A 15,460-nucleotide genomic window follows, 5' to 3' on the forward strand; every position below is an offset into this window, starting at 1 on the left:
AACGAAACCCTACCAGTGCCTTTTCTGGCTGCTTCTGTACAGGGAATTGTGTGTAAGTGTTTGCTTGTGAAAAAAAAAACATCTGTCACTTCCCCCGGATTGCTCGAGCCAGAGATATCGCCTGGAACTGGAAAGACTCTGTCAGATAACAGTTCAGCGCTGTCAGTCCTTTAGCTCTCCGTGGGGAACAGCAATCCTAATAGCTGAATGTGTCTGCAGCTCCTGTTCTTAGAAGTTACATCAGTCACTAATGGCCACCTTCCTTGGCCTGAGCCTTCTCACGCACAGCTCCTCTAAGAGCCCCAGATGGCTGACTCTATCACAACAATGGAAGGATGTGTTCTGTGTGCCATCCCCTCATTTGCCTCTGCATCTTTGGGCTGAAAACTCCTCTTCCTTCTCCAACCCTTAATTGGTGTTGATGTTGGCTGCTCCCTTCATACTGATGTGGCCAAGTTACACAATCACTGAAACTAGTTTGCAGTTATTCTCAGTACTGCTTCTACCAACAATCTACACAGATCTCATCTTGAGTGAACATAGAATAAATGTGACCAGAGTAAGAGTGCTTCATTTAGATGTCCCTTGAGGTGTCAATGGTGGGTCAGTTGGATGCTCTCTCGCGCCTGAGTCAAAATGTTGTGGGTACAAATCCCACTCCAGAGACTTGAGCACATAATCCAGACTGACTGTCCAATGCAATGCTGAGGGAGTGCTGCACTGTCAAAGGTGCTGCCTTTTGGATGAGATGTTAAACCGTAGCCCTGTGGATGTAAAAGACCACATTACATTATTTGAAAGCAGCGAAGTCCTGGCCAATATTTAGCCCTCAATTAATGTCACTAAAACAGGTTATCTGGTTATTATCACATTGTTGCTTGTGGGAACCTGTTCTGTGCAAATTGCCTGCCATTTTTCCTACATTACAACAGTGACTACTCTTCAAAAGTACTTCATTGACTCTAAAGTACCATAAGGCATCCTGAAATTGTGAAAGGTGCTATATAGATGCAAGTTCTTTCGTTATTAATTGGGATTGAACAAGAATTGTTCTAGGGCTAGAAGAAAATATTACATTTCACAAGTATGGAATTTCACCGACAACAGGCAAACTTTATAGTAACATAAATCATTATACAGTAGGAGGATGGTGTAAAGTGGTAATGTTACTGGACTGGTAATCCAGAGGCCTGGACTAATGCTCCAGAAACATGAGTTCAAGTCCCACCACAGCAGCTTGGGGAATTTCAATTCAATTAATTAATAAATCTGGAATAAAATGCTAGTCTCATTAATAATGAACATGAAGCTATCAGATTCTGGTAAAAAAAAACATTGGATACACTCATGTCCTCTAGGGGAGGAAATCTGCCATCCTCACCCGGTCTGGTCTATATGTGACTCCAGACCCACACCATTGTGATTGACTCTTAACTGCCTTCTGAAATGGCCTAGCAAACTATTCAGTTGTAGGTGGCTCAAGGGAAATTAGGCAATAAATGCTGGCCTTGCCAGTGACGCTCACATCTCAAGAACAAGTACAAAAGCTGTAAACCTTTTAATCGAATCAAAAGTAAGTGATTTAAAGAGGCGAAATGGCTCCCTTCTGTGCTGAAACCATTCTATGATTCTATGATATTCTTGGGGCTATACAATGCACCAAAAGTGAAATGTCTGATCGTCAGGCTGTCCTAACGCTGAAATAAAAGCAAAATGCTGCGGATGCTGGAAATCTGAAATAAAATCAGAAAGTGCTGGAAATACTCAGCAACTCTGCTGGGGTTCTGATAAAAGGTCACAGACCTGAAACGTTAACTCTGTTTCTCGCTCCACAGATGCTGCCAGACGTGCTGAGTATTTCCAGCACTTTCTGTTTTTATGTCCTAACATTGACCCCATCCCAAATCCCAGAGACAGGCTTTGTTCATAAAGGATACAAGTGCCCATGCCACGTCCAATGCTCCCTGGGCATCTGCTCTGCAGGAGACCAGAAATCTCCATCAGGATAAAGGCCATTCAGGCTGAAGATCAGAGATTTTCTCAAAATAACACATCCATTTTGCAGTAGCTGCTTTATTAACAGTATTTCTATTTGGAAACTGATAGTGGGCCCCACTTCCACCAGGAAAAAATCCTATTGACACTATGCCTTTTTAACATTTTTATATGTTCATGGGATATGAGCATCACTAGCAAGGTCAGCATTTGTTGCCTATCCCTTGAGAAGGTGGTGGTGAGCAGCCACCTTGAACCGCTGCAGGCTATGTGTTGTAGGTATACCCATAGTGCTGTTAGGAAGGGAGTTCCAGGTTTTTGACCCAACGACAGTGAAGAAACAGAGATAGAGTTCCAAATCAGATTGGTTGGAGGGGTACTTGCAGATGGTCGTGTTCCCAGGTGTCTGCTGCCCTTGTCCTTCTGGGTGGTAGAGATCACAGGTTTGAAAGGTGCTGCCAAAGGAGACTTGGTGAGTTGCCGCAGTGCATTTTGTACACACTACTGCATCTGTGCGCAGGTGGTGGAGAGAGTGAATGTTGAAGGTGGTGGATGGGGTGCCAATCAAGTGGGCTGTTTTGTTCTGGGTGGAGTCGAACTTCTTGAGTGTTGCTGGAGCTGCATTCATCTAGGCAAGTGGAGAGTATTCTATCACACTCCTGACTTGTGCCTTGCAGTTGGTGATAGGCATTGAGGAGTCAGGTGGTGAGTTATTTGCCTGTATCATTCAGGGCAAAAGAGGCAGAACTGGAGGGAATTCCAGCAGGCAGCGTATCTTTTTCTAATATCAGCATGGAGTGGGGTACAAGGGAGATGCCGGTGGAGGCTGCAGCATGGGCACATGAGCAGTGAGTCCCATCCATTGGAATTGTTCATCAGGCCAAATAAAAATCAGTGGAGACCTGTGCAACTCAAATTCCAGTGTCTTCCTCTGTAGCCACTTCCCAGGACAATCTGTTTCAGGCCCAGCATATCTAAGTACATTAAATATCAATGAATATTAATAGTAAATACATTGGCTGTACTTTGATATAAGGTTCACCAGAAGAGAAACATTGGATGACTGTATAACAGCAACACCGTGCATTTATATCCCTTCACATAGTAAAATGTCCTGAGGTACTTCACTAAAGTGTTATCAAACAAACCACTTTCGGAGATAAGCAGGCAGGTGACCAAAAGCTTGGTCAAAGTTTTTAAGGAGTCTCTTTAAGTTGGAGAGAGAGGCACAGAGGTTTAGGGAGGGAATTCCAGAGCTTAGGCACCAGGCAGCTGAAGGCATAGCTGCCAATAGTGGAGTGATGAAAATCAGGGATGCACAAGAGTCCAAAATTTGAAGATTGCAGACGTCTCAGAGGGTTGTAGGGCTGGAGGAGGTTACAGATATAGGGAATGGCAAGACCATGGAGGGGTTTGAAAACAAGGATGAGCATTTTAAACTCAAGGCGTTGCCAGACTGGGAGCCAGTGTAGGTCAGCGAGCACAGGGATGATGCGTGAATTAGACTTACTGCGCGTAAGGACACGGGCGGCAGAGGTGGAAAACTGTCTATTGGAGCACTGGAATAGTCAAGTCTGGCAGTAACAAATGCATGGATGAGGTTTTCAGCAGCAGATGAGCTGAGGCAGGGATGGAGATGGGCAACTACGGAGGTTGGAGTAGATAGTCTTAGTGATGGAGAGGATGTGAAGTGGGAAGGTCAGCTCAGGGGTCAGATAGGATGCCATGGCTTCAAACAGTCTGTTTCAGCCTCAGACAGAGGGTATTACTGACACACATTGAAATCTCTCAAGGGTGTGCTGCTTCACTCTTACCAACTTGAAATGGTATATTCTTCCACCTACTTCAATAGCACAGTGAATGTTTAACCATTGACATACATATAATTATTTATATGAATAATCCATATTGAAACATTTTTCAAACAACTCAAAGAATGAAACAATATATTTCTACTTAAGTAAGAAAGGAAAAAAAATCCTAAAACACAGAATTTTCAAATCTGTTTGTGTTTGGTGATATTTTGTACATAGGCCTGAATGACAACCAGATGACACAAGGGTTCATGAAGTAAGTGAGCAGCAGATAATTTTATATCTGAGCCAGTTACACAAATGTCAGATTTTCAGAGGTCACTTTTGCATTTTGACATCATCCTAAGTTTTCAGTTATGTCACTGCCTGTAGCCATCTGTTATTGCATATATCTGTCTCAGTGTTAATGAGCTCAGACAATGTGTTTCTTTGGATAACAGGTACTCCTGATAACAACTGCCAAGGCAATTCACTGGGGATTTGCCGATTGTGCTTTCTCAACGACAAATCCAAGTATCTGCAAATAATTAAGTAAGATTCAATTAATTGTTATCTTTAGGTAAATAATGTTTAATTATTTATTTTGTTTTATGTTTCTGAACCTCTTTGCCTTTTAGGCAGTTCTGGAGTGAGGATTTCAATAATGCAGAGATTATGCTTCTGTTCAGAGACATGTAAACCAATTTGGTGTTCTGTTATGCTGTGCCTAAGAAACTGCAATTTTACTCTACCTTGATCATAATATTAAAATTAATATAATGAATATCTTAATGAAATATGTGTTGAAGTATTTTTGTAGATTACTTTGAGATAGATAAAATGCTTAAAAGGAACACCAGGAGAATGTCTCCCTATACCAGGCTGCATTAATAGTTCTGTACATCTGTAAACACATATTTCAAAAATGCAATTTTCTTCAATCTGTTCTAAGACATTTGATCTGGTTCAGTACCTTCTTATTCTGTGCCTGTGACTTGTAATTTCAATGTCCATAGGTTTGATATCTCGTGTGGAAATAAAATTACAATTTACACGCCTGAAATTATGCTTAATGGTCAGCATCAAGCACAATTTCCAGAATTTATGGTTAGGGCCAGCGCAGGTTCGACTGGAAGCCATGTTCCTGTAGAATAAACAGAGTGGGCTCATCAGTAACAATACAGTCCAGACATTTCTTTCACTTGTGTAGGAGAATGCCATAATTTGCTGATCGCTGCAGTGCTGTGAGTTATGAGTCTTTCATGCCTATGACGACTGCTGTAATTCACCTTCATATGTGAGGTATCTTCAATCTACATTATATACTCAGTAACAGAATGTCCTTTTATAGGAAGAAACCCTTTGTGATTTCAAGATAATAGAGAGTGCGCTGATAATTGGGATTCCACTCTGAAATGATTTCTAATCTTAAAGTACAGCTTTTAAAAAAAGTATAATTATTGCACGCTTTAAACTTAAATGACAGTTTTCCTTTCAGTTCTGAAAGCAAGATCTAATAAGGAGGTCAGGAGAAATGTCTTTACCCAGAGAGTGGTTAGAGAGTGGAACTCGCTAGCACAGAGAATAGTTGAGGCAAATAACGTACTGCATTCAAGGGGATGCTAGATAAACAAATGAGGGAGCAAGGAAAAGAAAACATGTTGATGAGGTTAGATGAAGAGAGTGGGAGGAGGCTCATGTGGAGCATAAACACCGGCATGGGCCTGTTGGGCCGAATGGCCTGTTCCTGTGCTGTAAATACTTTGTAATGCTTTGTAAGAGAAGAAAAATGGATAAAACATGTAAACAAGCGAGCCATTAATTGACAAGGTACTGTTTAGATTGCTTTGATTCGCATAGAGTGAAGTTTCCTAGCACTGGCTCAGTGGGAAAATGCATTGGTCTATGGAGTACTGAGTCATACAGGGAGATCTAGGTTCAGTCTTTAGTTTGTGCGATTTAGCTGATCCCATGATGATTATCCATCAATTACTGTCAAACCTCACTTGGATGATGTACCAAATGCCTGATGGCACCAATGGAACTGTACGCTAGCATAAGTTACTGTTTTTAAGGTGGACAGGGGGGAAGTATGGAATAGGCAGTATTTCACTGCTCTATGCTCAATCTCTCAGTTTAGGCCATTGTGCTTCTTGAAAACAGGTTTTGATTTGACATTGACAATCAGACCACAGTGAAGTTTAATTTGAATCTCATTTTTGTTTGCTATGAGAGCTATTTATATACAAAGTACATTTTTGTCCAAGTATTTGCTGTCTTAGTGTGCTCTTCAGCGACAGATGAGTGCACAATAAGAAATTAGTATTGATTTCACGTAAAGAGGAATATAGCAGTGCAATATTAAACAAAGGTTAATTATGTCCTGGAGGCATTTTGTTAAAACCTAAATATAGTTTCATTGTACATCAATACGTATTAGTATGGCCTTACAGTATCTTACAGTTGGAATTGCAGTATTGGATTATAAATGCTGTCATGCTGGACTTGTATTGGACAAGAAATAAATATGTATTCTTACAATGTGCTGTGATATTGTACAATTCCACTCTTGCAAATTGATTTTCTATATTCATCTTCCCAGTCCCCTAATGTGTCCATAATATTTTTTCTGACCATTTTTATGCAAACTTAATTAAGCCCTTTAAGAATGAAAGCAACATTTAATTGCAATTTTCAAAAATATCGTCAGACTGAAGAAAAGTCAGAATCCTAATTGTTGTAGCGCTTTGAAAACAAAGTTATGATTTTTGTCCTACTTAATTTATTCAGTGGTAATTTCTTTCTGCTTAAACCAGGAATAGCCACGTGACTGATCCTCAGCATTAAGAGACTGAGTGATAAGAAAATCCCCAATGAGGACAGTCTATTTTTTCATCAAGCACACCAGCCAGCGCAAATGAATGAGTATTCCACAATGGACTTCCCTCTGAACCTGTGTACCTACTTTACCTCGTTATGAGGAAAGACTTGAGATATCTGGACTTTTCAGCCTTGAAAAGAGGTGACTGAGAGCTGATTCTCAGGTCAGAAAAGTAAATCTACTAATTAAAACTGAACAATGATGATAGGACGAAGGAGCTCAGATTCATGGATGGATTAATGTATAAGCCTCCAGGATCCCAGCCAAGTATGGGGTCTGGTAAAATCACCACCATAACAGAGAATAACGGTATTTTATATGTTCCATTTTTATTTAAACCCATAATATTGCAATATAATTTGCTTTATTATGAATGCAGTGTGTAAACATTCTAGAGTCATAAAAATTTACAACACAGAAGTAGGCCATTCAGCCCAGCGTGTTTGGGTCAGCCATAAAAGGTGCTATCCAGCCTCATCCCACTTTCCAGCTCTTGGTCCATAGCCTTGCAACTTCAAGTGTATATCCAAGTACTTTTTAAATGTAATGAGAGTTTTTGCCCCCTACCATCCTTTCAAGCAGTGCGTTTCAGACCTGCCCACACCCCACCCTCTGAGTGAAATAATTTCTCCTCAACTCCCCTCTAATCCTTTTACCAATTACTTTAAATCTATGCTCACTGGTTGTTGACCTCTCTCCTAAGGAAATAGGCCCTTCCTGTCCAGTCTATCTAGGTTCCTCATAATTTTATACACCACAATTAAATCTCCCCTCAGCCTCCTCTGTTCCAAAGAAAACAACCCCAGTCTGTTCAACTTTTCTCAATTCCAATGAAAGGTCATCAACCTGAAATGTTAACTCTGTTTCTCCCTCCACAGATGCTGCCTGATCTGCTGACTATTTCCAGCATTTTCTGTCTTTATTACCGATTTCTAGCATCTGCACTATTTTCCCCCAGCCTATCCAATCTTTCCTCATAGCTAAAATTCTCCTCTGTACCCTCTCTTATGCAATTCTGTCCTTCCTGTAATGCAGTGATCAGAACTGTTAGCAGTATTTCAGCTGTGGCCTAACTAGTGTTTTATGCAGTTTTATGCATAACCTCTCTGCTCTTATATTTGATGGCTCAGCAGTATTCCTTCTTAACTACCTTATCTACCTGTCCTATTACATTCAGGCATCTATGGATATGCACAGAAAGGTCCCTCTGTTCCTCTACACTTCTCAGTATCTTACCATTTATTGTGTATTCTCTTTGCCTTGTTTTGCCCTTCCCAAATACGTTACCTCACACTTCTCTGGATTGAATTCTATTTACCACTTTTCTGCCCACCTGACCAGTCCATTGATATCTTCCTGCAGTCTATGGCTTTCTTCCTCACTCTCAACCAAACGGCCAATATATGGGGATATTCATGGAGTTGTCCACAGCCTGCATCTGTGTAATGCTGCATTAGTGCCGAAATGTGCTACAGACTAGTGAAGAGCAAGGCCAGTCCAGGGACCTCTGCAGTACGTTCCCATGGCTCAGGTCCTCATCTCAGCCATTGCTTCTTAAACAAATGCTATGACTGGGACTCTAGAGATCTTTAGTTCCAATCTACAGCAGTCGTCTTCCCTGCATTCACCACATTGAGGAGCCAGATAACGCAGAACTTCAAAATACTTTATAGCTTCACAGTGATTGACCCCTGCACAAATCCCTGCCTGCTTCCTCCACCCACTGGGAAAACACTTAGAAGGAATCAACAGTTCGGATGCGGAAGACACATACCAGATAATTTCACTGAAGAGAAGCACACTGAATAAATCTATACCACTCTCTGTAAAAGCTAATATAAGTTGGGATGAGTGCTATTGTAATGTCTCAATTTTCTTGGTATGAGGCAGATTAAAGTAGCTCTGCTATTCACAGTTCTGCTATATGACTGAAGCCAATGAAGGCACTGCTTGATTTGACAAAGATATTTATTGATGACTGTTATGCCTTGTGACTTTTGCTGAGTGATTGGCTCTTTGTTCAGGCCAGAGTTTCATCTCATGCTCAGGATTGTCTTCTTTCACTGATTGCTGCTGCCTATCTTCTGCCTGCCTGCAACATGCCACGGCTGCTTTGCAAGGCAGGGTTTTGTAAGATGCAGGAGACAATAGTAATATAAATGAATTTTGCATTTGCCGAGAATCCAGATAGCCAATACTTATACACACCCTTGGCTGGAGAAGGAAGTGCATGTGTTGAAAAAGAGGATATCTTAGTCTCAGTGTGTACTCATTAAGAGTATGCAATCGGACATAACAAACTTAAATCATGTTCTTCAGCTGTATTTGTATTAGCTTGACTAATTGCTTACCTTCTGGTCTTGACACTGCTTTGGAGATCTGTACCGGGGATGTTGTGGCTGAGTCTCCCTATTTACTGCTCACTTGCTGTGAAATTGGAACTTTCAGATGTTATGATGAGGGGATTGATTCCATTGCCCTCTCTTGACTATAAAAGACCTTGTACTGTAGCTGTACTTGTGAAACTCTGGCTGGAAGTGCACCTCACTGTTCCGAGCCTTCAGGTTAAGTGTTGTATTTGCCAACTTTATCTAGTGGTGCTGTGGCAAGTACAGTAAAGAAAACATTGCATTGGTTAATACAGATTAAGCTTTAGACTTTCCTGGTCTATGTGGTTTGGTAATACACAGGGCAAGGCAGATACCCATGATTAAGCCATCAAAGGAGCAATGAATAATTATCTCATTCTATATAAGACAGGCATCAGTCACATTGCTATATTATTTTAATTTTGCATGTTAACTGGAGCTTTCCAATCAAACTATAATATTCTACTTCTTAAGATTCCAATCCTATTTAAATTTAATTCAATCCTTGAGTATCTTAAAATATCCTGTCTTTTTGTTGCAACCAGATGAGAAAGAGGACTAAGGGTCCCTTTCTGTCTTCACCTGGTCTTACTGTAACAGGGTTTTATTTTTTTGAGCACACTGTTTTTAGCTCCCCCTTGGTGAATCCTTATTCACCGTTTTCCAATTATAAGGCAAAGAAATGAGCACAAACAGGCTTTCTTAGGTTTAAAGAAAAAAGATTCAAATTTATTAAAACTTAAACTCTAATTCAGTCGATGCCTACAGATGCAAGATGTGCCCACGCTAGTATGCATATGCGATACACACATGCAAATAGAGAAAGAAAAGAGCAGAAGAAAATATAAGTGGAAAAGTTTGAGGCAATCTCTGAGGAGGGTTTTTTGTTATTGTGCTTCGAGCTTGCTATAGAGTCTTTGATTGAAGATATGTTTTTGCTTTTCAATGGGGCCTAGTATTATTAAACTTTGTTCACTGTAGGAGACCTTTCTCTCTCTTGGGGTTCACGTGTCTTTAGTGGGGTTTGGAGTTCTGTGAGAAAGAGGTGGGAGCAGACAGGAGAGGCTCTTTTCAATCCAGGAGCCAAGAGCTTTCTGCCAGTTCAAACACAGTCTGTACAATTTAAAACTCCCTGAGTTGGCCAGCAGGGTGGTCACGTGACTGACTGGTTTGACCAGGTCCGTTCTGTGTATTGTATGGGAGCAGGGGATAGCTCCTTTGTTCCAACACTGTCTGCTAATATGCAAAAATGTCTTTCCGGCCTGGCAATTCATTGTAACAGGCCTTCTCTTCTTCCCAGCAACAATTTGAAACTTAATGTCCATGTGGCAAAATTAATGTGCCTCATTCTTGGCAGGTGAGGGCCTGCATGACACTTTTGCTAACGCTGAGTTTCAAACTTGGATGGTGTTGGAGAGATAAGAATTGGTCTTTGATGTGAGTGATTTATCCATCTAAATAAGAGCGTAATTATGCACCTTTTCAACATGCATTGTACAGCTTAGAATCTGTATCAAAGTTATGATGATTACAAATAAGTGATTGATGTTTCCATTGATTCTTTTTCAACGACATTTAAACTTAAGAGTTTGGTGTTTGTACACTCATTGTCACAAAACATTTTAATCAGAGAAAAACTGAATCAGGATGTACTTACTATTGAATTTTCCTTCAAGGTAAAAAAAAAAATGTTGACATTTTTGCTTCGATTGAGTATTTTACATATATATTGCATTTTATACTCAAGCTGCAAACCACAATACATGCATTTTTCATGCTGTAATTTAATGATACATATGCTGGTTGGTCAACTGAATAGTAATTCCTCTTTGGAATTTCTTGTCCATAAACTGCTTTCTTTTATTTTATCTTAGAACACAGATATGAAATCATTATGAAGCCAACATGAGCTAATTAACAATAATATTAACAATAATACTCATTCCATAATGTGGCAGTAAGTTTTATATCAGTACTAGTAGATCTCTAATCTGTTTCTCATGGGTTATCCAGCAACTGGAGTGTGGTTTTTGATGCACCAGAGCTAATGGTGCAGGGACAGAAAGAGATGCCTTTGATAGATGGTCTGGCTATGATTGGATAGGCAGTGAAAGGAAGTCTCACTGAACTGGACAATGGAGGAATAGCATTCAAGTAGAGATGGTGTGGTCAACCATGTCAAAGGATGCAGAGAGGACAAGGAGAACGAAGAGGAATGTGCCACGGTTATAGTCACAGAGAATGTCATTTGTGACTTTGGTTTGAGCTATTCCGGGTGTTGTGGCTGGAACAGAAGTCACACTGGAGAGATTTAAATATGTAGTTGTGAGAAAAACTTCCATTATTCTAAAATTCAAGTCCATCATTCTTTTGGCATATAACTTAGTGAAATTTTAGATCCCATCTTCCTGCCTCTTGGTTGAATTCTTTACTACAATCACCACTTCAATATAATAGCCTGTATTTCAAAATGTAGCAAGCTTCTGTGAAACCAACTGGTCCATTTTGAGAAGATAGATAATCGTGAAAAGCCCTGAAATAAACAGAAGCTAAAGCTGTTGATTAACAACTGATGAAATTTTACACAGTTAGGACAGATAATATGGCTAAAATCTGCTTTAAATAGTTACGATTACAGCAGTTTAGTTTCATCATCTTGCAATTCAAAATGCCACCTGAATAATGTAGTGAGCAATTTGCCTAAGCATGTTCTCCAAAACACCCCTTGTAAAAACTACTTTATCGTCCTTACTCATAAAAGTTAATACAATCCATAAAGGCAACATTCTGTAAGTTATTTCTAATTCCTAATAATTAAAATCTAAGCTTTCATTTCTTTTGTGACAAAATATTATAAGGTCATCCATTGATTCATGGTGACCTCACAAGGAACGTTGCACTGATCTGGATCTGATATATGTTTTTAAGGCTTCTAAAAATGAATTTGATGAGATAAGCAAAGCAGGATGAGTCAGTGGGGGGCAGTGAATTGCTGCTCTTAACATATTGGGCTGATGGCAGCCCACCCGTGCAGGCCGCGCGCCAAAGAGCCACCATGATTCCAAGCGCATGCTCATGTGGAGGGGGCGGGTTGACTGTCCCCGGCAATGTGTCAGCTGCCTGTACACAGGCGCCGCCGCCTTTTTTAAAGGGCTGTCAGCCCTACCAGGACATTTAAATATCTAAAGTGACATTGAGTTAAAATAAATAAAGACATTTCTTTTGTCCCTCTCCCCAATATCAATTAAATTAATTATTTTCCCTCCCCCCCCACCATCCCACAAAAACACTTACCTTTACCATCGAATGAGGACTAAAATATAAACACATGTTCGAGATTGGTTTCCAGATTTTTGGGCAGTAGAAATCAGTTCAAAGGAAAAGAATCTGAGACTGAGTTTAGAAACAATATGCAGTAAGAGCGTTGTTATCGGCATGCACCGGACCAGAGATGTGTCGGGTTATTAAAAATTCTAGTTAATCGAGAGTTGTACTACCAAGGCAATACAATGCAATAGTTTTAATTTTAAGAGAAATGATTACATGGAAAGAACAAGAGGATGTACAATACAGAAATCTTGAGGCAATAAAGATGCATAGAATTCTTGAGGAACAGTAAACTTACTCTAAAGCACTGGATGTAGAAGGTGATAGGGAGATAAATCGCGATACTGCATAAGCATAGCAACACAACGAGGTAAAGTGCCGGCAGTGCCACTGAAACGACTCTCGCCAGCATCACCAACTACAGTACAGTAATGCCGAGAACAATCGGCTGCACTCGGGAAAACTCAATAAGCCTCAGAAGATTTTGGAAATTTTGGATAATAGAGCTTTCTGATTGGTAAAGTGCCAGATAACAAAGCTTTTACTGTACAATGTTAAAGATGAACTAGAGAACAGACAACAGCAGTAACAGCCACAGCTGGTGGCACTGATGTGCTGTAAGGTCCCATGCTTTCTTGTAAATTTGTTATAAGTTTAAGCCAGAATCACGGTGGTAAAGAGCAACATGAAGATTTATTACAGTGCTTGACTACTCCAGATTCAAAACTTGGATGAAAATTTTACAGATAGGGCTGGATTTTACCAACCCCTCGACGCTGTGGGTTGTGGAAGGGAGGCCCATAAAATGCTAGCGGGAGAGGCGCGCCACGATGCCGAGAGAAGGACCCGTTGGATATTAACGGTGGCAGTGAGACCTCGGTGCAAGCTCCCCTTCATTAAAATATTCAAATGAGGTAATATGCATATAAATGAACTTATCAGCCGCTGGTGTCCGATTTTATGGCCAACCGGCCACAACTCGCACACCTTCGGAACTCCATATGGAGTTCCGGGCGAGATACTGTTGCGGGGCGGGGGCATTATAATTATAAAATTATGCGGGGAACATGGAAAATCTTTTTCATTTTCTGTGGGGATGGTGGGAAGGGGTTTAGGGTCAAAGGCAATAAGGTTGGGGGGAAGAAGGTCATGAGTGAGAACTCACTTTTTTGGTGGGGGGGGGGATATGGAAAAAAACTGTGCTTATTTATTGGGGGGGGGGTAGGAGAGAGGATTGCAGGTGTCAACAAACCTTTATTTGAAGGCGTTAACAAAACGGTCCCTTTAAACACTGAAATTTCGTCTCAGAGCTTGAAGCCCTTTAGTAATGGTGCCGCACCAGACGCCGTTGCCGGGGACGCAGTGGCCGCCCCCTCTACGCTATCGGGGGTGGCCGCTCCGCCCTCTCCATTTAAATGAGACCACGTGCGAAATATCACAGGGGCTATGCAGCGGCACTTCCATGTCAGAAGGCCACCGATTTCACAGTGTGCCGCCGAGAAGCGCAGCGCGCTGATAAAATTCCGCCCATCGGTTCTGAAATACAAGTATTCATTGCACTGGAATTGTCAAGGGGACAGCATGAATTCAGGTATATGATCACTGTGTGTAAGAAAATCTAAGAGATCGGGTAAAAATGTTTCATCAGTTTGATGATGTATCTGTTTCAAGGTTTGACATGCTACTCACATTTCAACAATCACAACCACCAACAATGTCTTGCTGTGTTTGCATTTGACCCTATGTAACACCAACTGTTCCAGTCACATGGAGAATGTCAAGAACGTTTTTGTTGTCCAATGACTCATTTACATAATTTACTCAGGCAAGAGAACGGGAACTAATTTTCTACTTAGTTCCAGAATTCCCTCAGTTAATGCTCTGAAACTATGTCATTTAGCAAATTTTTCATGGAGCTAATCTTGATTTCTAAATCTAAATATGATTTTGTTTTTGAATTGTCCAATTTGACAAAGTGCAAAAAAGAACAGTGTGTTACTGGTAGTCAGCAGTCAGGCTGGGACCCGTTAGATTTATATATATTTCTAATATTTAGAGTCTGCAGAAGATCCAGAAACTAGATATTTAAAGCAGCCTTCTGACAAGTTCATAAAATAAAAGATTGTTGTGCCTTTCCCTGGCCATAATTTCAAACTGTCATCCTTGCTAAGAGGATTTACAAGGAATGAATGAAAATCTTCAGGAGAAAGCTAAAAGCCACTTCACATAAAAAGATAAAGGTATTAAATAAAGCAACTACTACCTTCATAAAAATCCAGATCAAATGATAGTTATAAAATGATAGTAATAAAAGAGCATATTTACATTGCGTTTATGATACAGTGCGATATGACCTAAGGACTTAATGGTAAGCCATTGAATGTTACATTTATCATGACTGGCATTGCACAGTTCAGTTGTCAGATAAATTCTATATTCAGTGACTTCACAACTGAGTATCATTTATTGAGCAGATGCAAAGCCTTAATCACTGGACGAGTTAATGTACAGTACATCAGTATAAACAGCAACCGGATTCTTCATATGTAGCGGAGAAAAATAAAGAAGGCTTGTCTTTTTTATGAGATAGAGGCTATCAGACACACAAAGTATTTACATTTATGTAGTGCTTTATCACTTCATCGCAATGTTTCAAAACACTTCACGTAATGAATTATCTTTAGAGTGTGATGGCTTTTACATAGGTAATAGGCGCTCTCATCGCCAAAGTAACCTGTCTCACTCTTTAACTGCTTTTGTACTGGTTTTATACCTGACCAGTGCTGTCAGCATAAAAACAGTACAGAAGCAGTTAGTGTAGTGGAGAGATGCTACACCTGTGAGGTACATTGTTGGGACAGGGTCAAGGGACCTTTAGGCATCTAACTGCATCTTCAAGTGCTTCAAGTATTGTGGAAAACAAAGGTGAAGTTTTTTCACAATATAAAGTATGTATTTAAACTGTTTGAAAAGTGGAATTTCTAAGAGAAATAAAAATCACACTAACATGATCGCAATGAATTAACATCATCAGAATATTCTTGTTCTTGGGTTAATAAAAGGACATGTATTAAATATATGTTTGTTTTTGACTT

This window comes from Heterodontus francisci, chromosome 25 (assembly GCF_036365525.1).
Source record: "Heterodontus francisci isolate sHetFra1 chromosome 25, sHetFra1.hap1, whole genome shotgun sequence".
Lineage (NCBI taxonomy): Eukaryota > Metazoa > Chordata > Chondrichthyes > Heterodontiformes > Heterodontidae > Heterodontus > Heterodontus francisci.